Genomic DNA, 7905 nt, shown 5'->3' with positions numbered 1-7905 from the left:
GAGGAGTGAAAGAGAGGAAGAGACTTACGAGTTTAGGGGAAAAAACTAAACTACTTTCATTAAAGTATTAATAACTTAATAAAATAATAAAAATTTGAAATCTGTGCAATAGATACAAAACCATATCAAGCTCCCAGGATGACAGTCACGACACCGACTGGCTCTGGGGAAGTCCCAGACTGTGGACTTAGTGACAGAAGGGAACTGGATTCCGGATCTGGATTCAGGATTGGGATCAAAGGCGGGCAAACAGACACAGTCCTCCTTGGATGCCGGCCATTGAAGAAAGAGGGCTGACCCTTTAATCCCTCAGCTTTTATACTGAGCATGAGGCAGATGGGATGGAATACCCCGTTGGTCAGTTTTGGGTCACCTGTCCTGTCCGTTCCTCCCCACAGGTGGGACCCCTCTACACTTTTCCATTTTCGACCCTCCAACAGGGCACACAACAAAGTTATCTGCCTTGAGTGTTATAGCCATAAGTATAAGCAAGAGCATCTCTGCCTACCATGCCTGGGCATAAATTACAAGTAATCAGGTTTTATCACTCTGGGAACAGACTACAGTCTTAAAAATACACCATTAATTTCAGAGAGTTCAGTTAGTTAGAAGAGGCTTAGCTAAAAACCAAAATTACTGAACAGTAAATCAGCTCTGGTTTACCTCAAACCAGGACATTAGGTGATGCTATTCAAGGGAATAGCAAATGTGAAATGCAATGCTGTGGTAGCAGCTTTTTCCATACTGAAGTTGTGGTACCTCAGCTATGAACCCAACGTATTATCAAAATACGATGTGGACTTCTAATCCAAATGTACAGAAAACAAGAAGTAGACTTCGTAAGATTTAAATATTGTGATTAACAGACAGCTTTAGAGGAAGACTATTGTAAAATGTGTAAGTTAAAGTATAGGTCATCTCCCATTGGGCTGTTTGCAGAACGATGAATGTTCAGAGTTAGAAATGTAATAAATCAGCTTAAAATTACTTCAGATAATTGGCTGAAATGCTACAAACAGTAGCAGTCTGATTTGGGACTGTCTAAATGAAGATTAAGATACAGATCTCATACATGAAAGGCTTGTGTGGGGTTCTGCTGTGTCTGATTCAACACTACATTGAACTTGCCAAGTGAAGGTTTTTGGAAGGCTTTAGATCTTCTTTAAAGCATGCTCTCTTTGGATTTGTTTTCTTATCTTGCTATCCTAGTTAAACCTCCTAGGGTTTAATCCTGAAGGAATCAAAATGATAATCGGTACTTTCCTGGAATTTCAAGTCAGGAAAGTGTTCAATTTTAAGAAACGCTAAAGGGCCTTCACTTTCCATTTAATGGGTATCTGCTCGTGAACGTCTTTCATCAAACTTTTGGAAGCCAGTAAATAACAGGAAAAGAAAGAAAGTAGTTCTGTGAGTGGAAGAGCCAGTGAAGCCTCATGTCCTGTGGATTCGAAGTGTTTCTTGAAAATTTCCCTGTCCTTCCCAGCCCTTCCCCTTGAAACCAAGTCCACCCAAGGGGCAGCATGGAGTGCACGAGCTGAGGGTGACATGGCTGCTTGTGGCCAGGTTAGTAAGTTGTGGCGATGGGCTGGTTAGCAGCTGCCAAGCAGGGTGTATGCCACTCTGCCACCTTTGCCCTCATAAAGGATTTAATTTAGGTCTTTTCTGCTGTTACTCTCACTGCTCATGGGGTTTGATGGAGCTAAATTATCTTTGAGAAGTCTTCTCACTCTGTCAAGTTTGGTGTGAGCTGACTGACAGATTCAACATTATGAGAGGGACTGGCAATGCAATTGCACCTCATTTCCATATGAAATGGGAGAAACAAAACACTCAGGACTTTTCATTTTAATTGTGTGACAACTGGCATAAGTCGTCAGACATCTCCCAGATGACTTTATTTTCAGGTGTAGCTCACCAGGACTGTTTCTTCAGAATCAAGCCATCAGTGAGCCGCTGACCCTGAGAAAGTCTTTTTTTTCTGTACTGTTTCATTATGCAAGATTGATAAATAAGAAAAAGTCACGCCATCTGTGAAACACAGTGTATCTTCAAAAATACCAGAGAGCAAAAATACCAGAAGCATCAGAGATAACTTGTGGCAAACAGGCCTCTAGGAAAGTCTTTATGTTTTCCCTAAATTTACTTTCTCTGGGTGTTTGCAATTAATGCTGTAGTTTTGAGTCTCTATTTGGGTTTATGGAAAATAAAAAGAAAACATTTGAGGTGAACTTGTCACAGGGAAGCAAATTCATAATACTTTTTGGTTTGGAAAAAAAAGAAAAGGGTCATTGGAGTCAAATTGTGCTGATGTAAGGCAAGTGGATAGAAACCAGGGATAAGCCTGAGCCCTTAACATTTGAGAGTGTTTGAAATTTCATTAAGGTTTCTCATGCTTAAATGTGGTAGTAAAATAAGTTGGACGTTTCTAGTTGCAGATTGCGGTATGAGCTGTTATATCTTTGCTGTCTTTCACAGTCCTATATTCCCCAGTCCCCCGTTTGATGGAGCCAGGGACCAGCCCCCTCCTCCTGCTCCTCTACAGGTCTAAGGCTGCGTTGCAATTAGTTGCGCTTTTTGCTGTGGGAGTGAAGCCTGCAGCTTTCCATACAGGCGTCTGCTATACCCCATGCATCCTGTTGGATGTGTCATGGTGGGATCCTCCCAGACCTTGGCACCTATCACAAGCTAATGATCTGCACTCTCCAATCAGTGGCATCGATGCCTTTATTGTTTCTTTCTCGATGCAAAAATCGGTGGGAGTCTCATGCCATTGGGTGTAGAGGAAGCTCTTGCTGAGACAAGGTGCTGACTGTTTAGTTTAGATGGCTAAAATTAGGTGAGATGGGTCCTACCCTTTGGTATCTATTTTGCAATAAAAGATACAGAGCAAGTTTTCAGGTTATCCTATTGTTCACAGGCAGCATTTTAGAATCTCATTTGTTGATAAGCTTGAGAAATCCCCGTTCAGAGAAGAGCATTTAAAGTCTTAATTCGTCTTCATGTGGCTAGTGCCAGAAATTAGGCTGTTAAGTAACTGAGGGGCTCCTTTGAGTTTCCCTCTCTCCTGAAACAATTTTTTTGACATTTTATGAATAAAAGAAAGTCTCTAAATAACAGGTGATGCTTCAAAAACTTAAGAGTGTATCAAAGCTTTCTTTACAAAGTTGAGCAATGGGTGATATACAGAACACAATATGACACTATAAGGTGCGGCTGCGGTTAAAGGCTGCTTAACGTATGCATTTTAAATCTCTGGTTTTACTTTGCTGTGGAATTTTGCTTCAGTCTGAAACTGTGGGCTATTAGGAGGTTTTACTGGTTTAAAATCAAGAGTTCAGAGTATGCTTTGGAAAACACCTGCTTTAGAATGTTGCTTTTTCTGGATCCCATTGAAAAGTTTGGGATTCTTCTGGGTAGTAATTGTTTAATTGCATTACTAGCTTGCAGGAGAAAAGGTGGTTCACAGAGTCAAAGCACTGTTTTCACTAGCCATGTTCAAAGTGTGGAGTTACTCTGTTGTTGCCATTTCCTCTGTTGCACAATTTCAGAGTTTCAGTGAAAAAGAAAATGTGAGTTTGGTGTTGCTTTGATATTATCAGAGTTACTTCAGATTTATGCCCATATAACTGAAAGCAGAATTTGACTCATGCTAAGCCACCTCAGAAGATAAAAAATCTGTTTTAAAAATCCTTAGAAGAAAGAGCCTGTTTACTTCACGGTATCAGCTGCACAATTAAAATTGAACTTTACTCCTTTCCGTTTTATATACTGCGTACAGAGCTGCTGAAATGACGTCAGTTTGCTGACGCTCCTGGGAAATACTGGCTTTTCACATTTGATGCTGGTGATCAATTAGATGCAAAGAAAAAATAACTGAGGATCGCCTAAATGTATTTGCTGTAACTGAAGAAGTTTAGCTATGTAATGTACTGCCCCACCAGTTCTTCATGTAGCATCTTAGGTTGATGTTTGGCCTGGACTATGAGCTGGTTGAAAAGAAACTGGAAAACCTCAGTAGGAGAAAGTAGGGCCCAGCGTGAAGGCAGACCTTCCCCGGTGGCTCTGTGCCCCGTGCCAAGTGGCAGGCATGGCAGCATGGGTGGCCTGGCACCTTTGAAGAGGACTGTGAGATCTTGGATGAGAAGGGCAACCAGCTGCCCAGCTCCTGAGGGAAGCTGGGGTTTGGTTGCATGCCGATGCTGGCCCACTCCCGGGAGCTCATGACAAGGGTGGTGAACTAGAGTTCAAGACACATCATCTCGTTATGGTTGTTTAAGAGAGGGAAGTAAGTTGGGGGAAGAATGGGAGAGTGTGGCGATTTGGTCATATGGCCAAGAGTGAACTTTCAGATGATTCAATTCCAGCTGGTTGCACCGGTCATTTAGCTGCTCCTTTGGGTTGACGTTTGCACTTGTGATATGCACTGATTAGCACAAATTGGACTTCAGAATTGATAAGATTTTACAAGTCTTGCAAATGTTGCATGATTCATCTCCTCTATTGCTTCCAGTTCTGCAAATATGCTGGAGGTGAGGAGAAGGGAGTTTTACTGGGGAATAAAGAATCTCTGTTTCCTCTGTTATCCCTGCCCAATGCATGCACTACGAGTTAAGGGGTATGCAAAGCATGGCATCTAATTTGCAGCTGCATTTGGCCATGTCGGTTTTGTTCTCTAGGTAATTTTCCTGATTTGTATGCAGGAACTTCTGCAGCTGCTAGTTGCTTCTCATATATGTGAGTTACAAGTTACAGCTGATAAAAAGTAATCAGCAAACTCTTGAGGTCATACAGATTTTAACTTCTCCAGTGCTTTATGATGACCTTTACAACCTATAACTTGCTCGGTCGGAAACCTTAAAAAGACTTTGACCAAATTACAGTTCCGCGTGTAATTTATAGGACTATAATTTTTACTGTGGGCGCGACTGCTGTTAAAGCATTTCTGATGTCAGGTGCTCAGTCTTTTTGAATGTGTGTGTTTTTCATTTTCTGTGCTGTTGGGCTGCCGTCACGAGAGGCAGCAATGACTGAGGGCAAGGCTGGTGTGGGGCTGGGGGAGGGCAAGGTGGTGTACGACCTGGGTGGTTCTGCCAGCTGGATGGGGAAGGTCAGGTGTGATGGAGCTGGGTGAGTGGCTTTCATACCACCTGGGGCTGAGGCAGAGGAATGGGTTGGGTGTTAGAAAATCAAGTGAGCTGTTCAAAGCTCTCTGCAGAGAGATAAATGCCTCCTTTCTTCTGTAGCTGTATCACCAATGGGGTCAACTAAAGTGCAGCAGTCACCCTGTATTCGCACAAAACAGAAAATGGAGGATGTAGGAAAAAAAAAAAAAGCCCAATTCTTATGTCTGCACCCCTTCCTCCTGAGCAGGATCTGCAGTGTCCAGAATACATTTCAAGGGCACTTTGGCTTAGCCATGCCGTGTGCGAGGGCTGATCAATGCAACCAGCACCTCACTGCTTGCCAGTGTACTGCAGCTGTACCGGAGGACTTGCTACTATGGTTCCTGGCATTTTTACAGCTCTCATGGGCCTTGTTGGGGCTTTCAGTGGAGCAGAAGGGTAGGTCTTCAGGAGGGCCTCTGCCATTTGCCCAGCCTGTGGCTTTCCAGAAGCTGCTGGCACGGGAAAGAAGGTGATGGGCATTCAGAGGGCAAGGAGAGTCAGGGCCTGCTGCTAGGGTCAGAAGTCCTCTGAGTCAGTGTGATGGGTGTCTGGATCTGTGTCAGTACTCCAAGGCATGTGCCAGAACATTTGATTAGAGGTGGGAGATCTACGAGGTGATGCCATGGTGATGGCAAGGGAAGAAAAACCTGGGGGACAGGTCTTCAGGCAGGTCTGAGTGAGGAGCAGAGCAGCAGGGTGCTGAGGGCAGGGGGGGCTGGGGCAGTGCTGTTCCTGCCAACAGGGCTGCCAAGCTCCCTGTGGGGCTTCAGTGGCCTGGCACGAGGGGAGCAATAAATGGGGAAGAGACTGATTTTGGGTGGGTGGGTGGAAGGCAGCTTCTGCTGAAAGGGACGTTTCCACAGAGCCAACCTGCTGGTGGGGAGCAGAGCTGAGCTGCTGCCTCAGCCCCACAGCAGGCCTGGGAGGGAGCTGTAGCATGGTGACCAGCAGTTGGCACGCGTGGCTCCACATGGGCCTTGCTCCATCTCCATGTGCCTCCTCAGCCGCTTTTAAACATAGCTGATGGCACCCTGGGGCCAGGCTGGGTGGGTGTCAAACGGCTTTGAGGGACTAAGGGCAGGTCCTCCACACTGCTGTTGACGGCACTGAGAATAAACATCAGCGAGGTTTTCTGATGAAAGGACCACTTTGTGCGTGGGCAAGCTGTCTGAAGCTTTTCGAGCCCAGTGTCTCTTGCCTCCCCAGCATGAATGTCTGTGAAAGAGGGTTAAGGTGAGCCTTAATCGGCCCAGCGGAGCCCTGGGAAGCCCTCAGTCAGCAGCCAGACACCCCTGCCACCATGCCAGCCGGTGGCTGGACCCCGCAGCTTGAAAGCGGGCGGGCCAGGCACCAGTTATAAGAGGGAGCGAAGTCTCTGAGGAGGCAACAGGCAGGGCAGGGCAGAACAGCCAAGCCGGGTGGAGGCAGACATGCCCAGGATTTCACAGAATCGGAGAATGGTAGGGGTTGGAAGGGACCTTTGGAGATCATCTAGTCCAACCCCCCTGCCAAAGCAGGTTCACCTAGAGCAGGCTGGACAAGAACACATCCAGGTGGGTTTTGAATATCGCCAGAGAAGGAGACTCCACAACCTCTCTGGGCAGCCTCTTCCAGTGCTCTGCCACCCTCAAAGTAAAGAAGATTTTCCTCACGTTGAGATGGAATTTCCTGTGTTCTAGTTTGTGCCCGTTGCCCCTTGTCCTGTCGCCAGGCACCACTGAAAAGAGTCTGGCTGCATCCTCTTGACACCTGCCCTTTAGACACTTATAAACATTGATGAGATCCCCTCTCGGTCTTCTCCAGGCTAAACAGACCCAAGCATCTCAGCCTTTCCTCATAAGAGAGATGCTCCATTCCCTTGATCATCTTTGTAGCCTTCCGCTGGACTCTCTCCAGTAGTTCCTTGTCTTTCTTGAACTAGGCAGCCCCAAACTGGACACAGTAATGCAGATGTGGCCTCCCCAGGGCGGGAGGATAACCTCCCTCCACCTGCTGGCCACACTTTTTTTAATGCACCCCAGGAAACCATTAGCCCTCTTGGCCACAAGGGCACATTGCTGGCTCACGGTCAACTTGTCCGCCAGGACTCCCAGGTCCCTCTCTGCAGCGCTGTTTTCCACCAGGTCAGCCCCTAGCCTCTACTGGTGCATGGGGTTATTCCTCCCTAGGTGGAGGACCCTACATTTGCCCTTCTTGAACTTTATTACGTTCCTCTCTGCCAAACCTATCCAGGTCTCGCTGAATGGCGGCACAGCCTTCTGGTGTGTCAGCCACTCCTCCCAGTTTTGTGTCATCAGTAAACTTGCTGAGGATACACTCTGTGTACCAGGTCATTGATGAATATGTTGAATAAGACTGGACCCAGTACTGACCCTTGGGGAACACTGCTAGGTACAGGCCTCCAACTAGACTCTGATCACAACCCTCTGAGCTCTGCCATTCAGCCAGTTCTCAATCCACCTCACTGTACTCTCATCTAACCTACACTTCCTAAGCTTACCTATGAGGATGTTATGGAAGGCAGCGTCAGAAGCCTTGCAGAAGTTGTGGTAGACAACATCCACTGCTCTCCCTTCATCTACCCAGCCAATCATGCCATCACAGAAGGCTATCGGATTGATAAAGTGTGATTTCCCCTTGGTGAATCCATGTTGACCACTCCTGATAACTTTCTTTTCCTCCACATGCTTAGAGGTGACATCCAGAATGTCATTCCATCACCTTTCTAGGGATGGAGGTG

This window comes from Charadrius vociferus, unplaced genomic scaffold, assembly GCF_000708025.1.
Source record: "Charadrius vociferus isolate BGI_N301 unplaced genomic scaffold, ASM70802v2 scaffold298, whole genome shotgun sequence".
Lineage (NCBI taxonomy): Eukaryota > Metazoa > Chordata > Aves > Charadriiformes > Charadriidae > Charadrius > Charadrius vociferus.
This window is presented reverse-complemented; position numbering follows the sequence as displayed.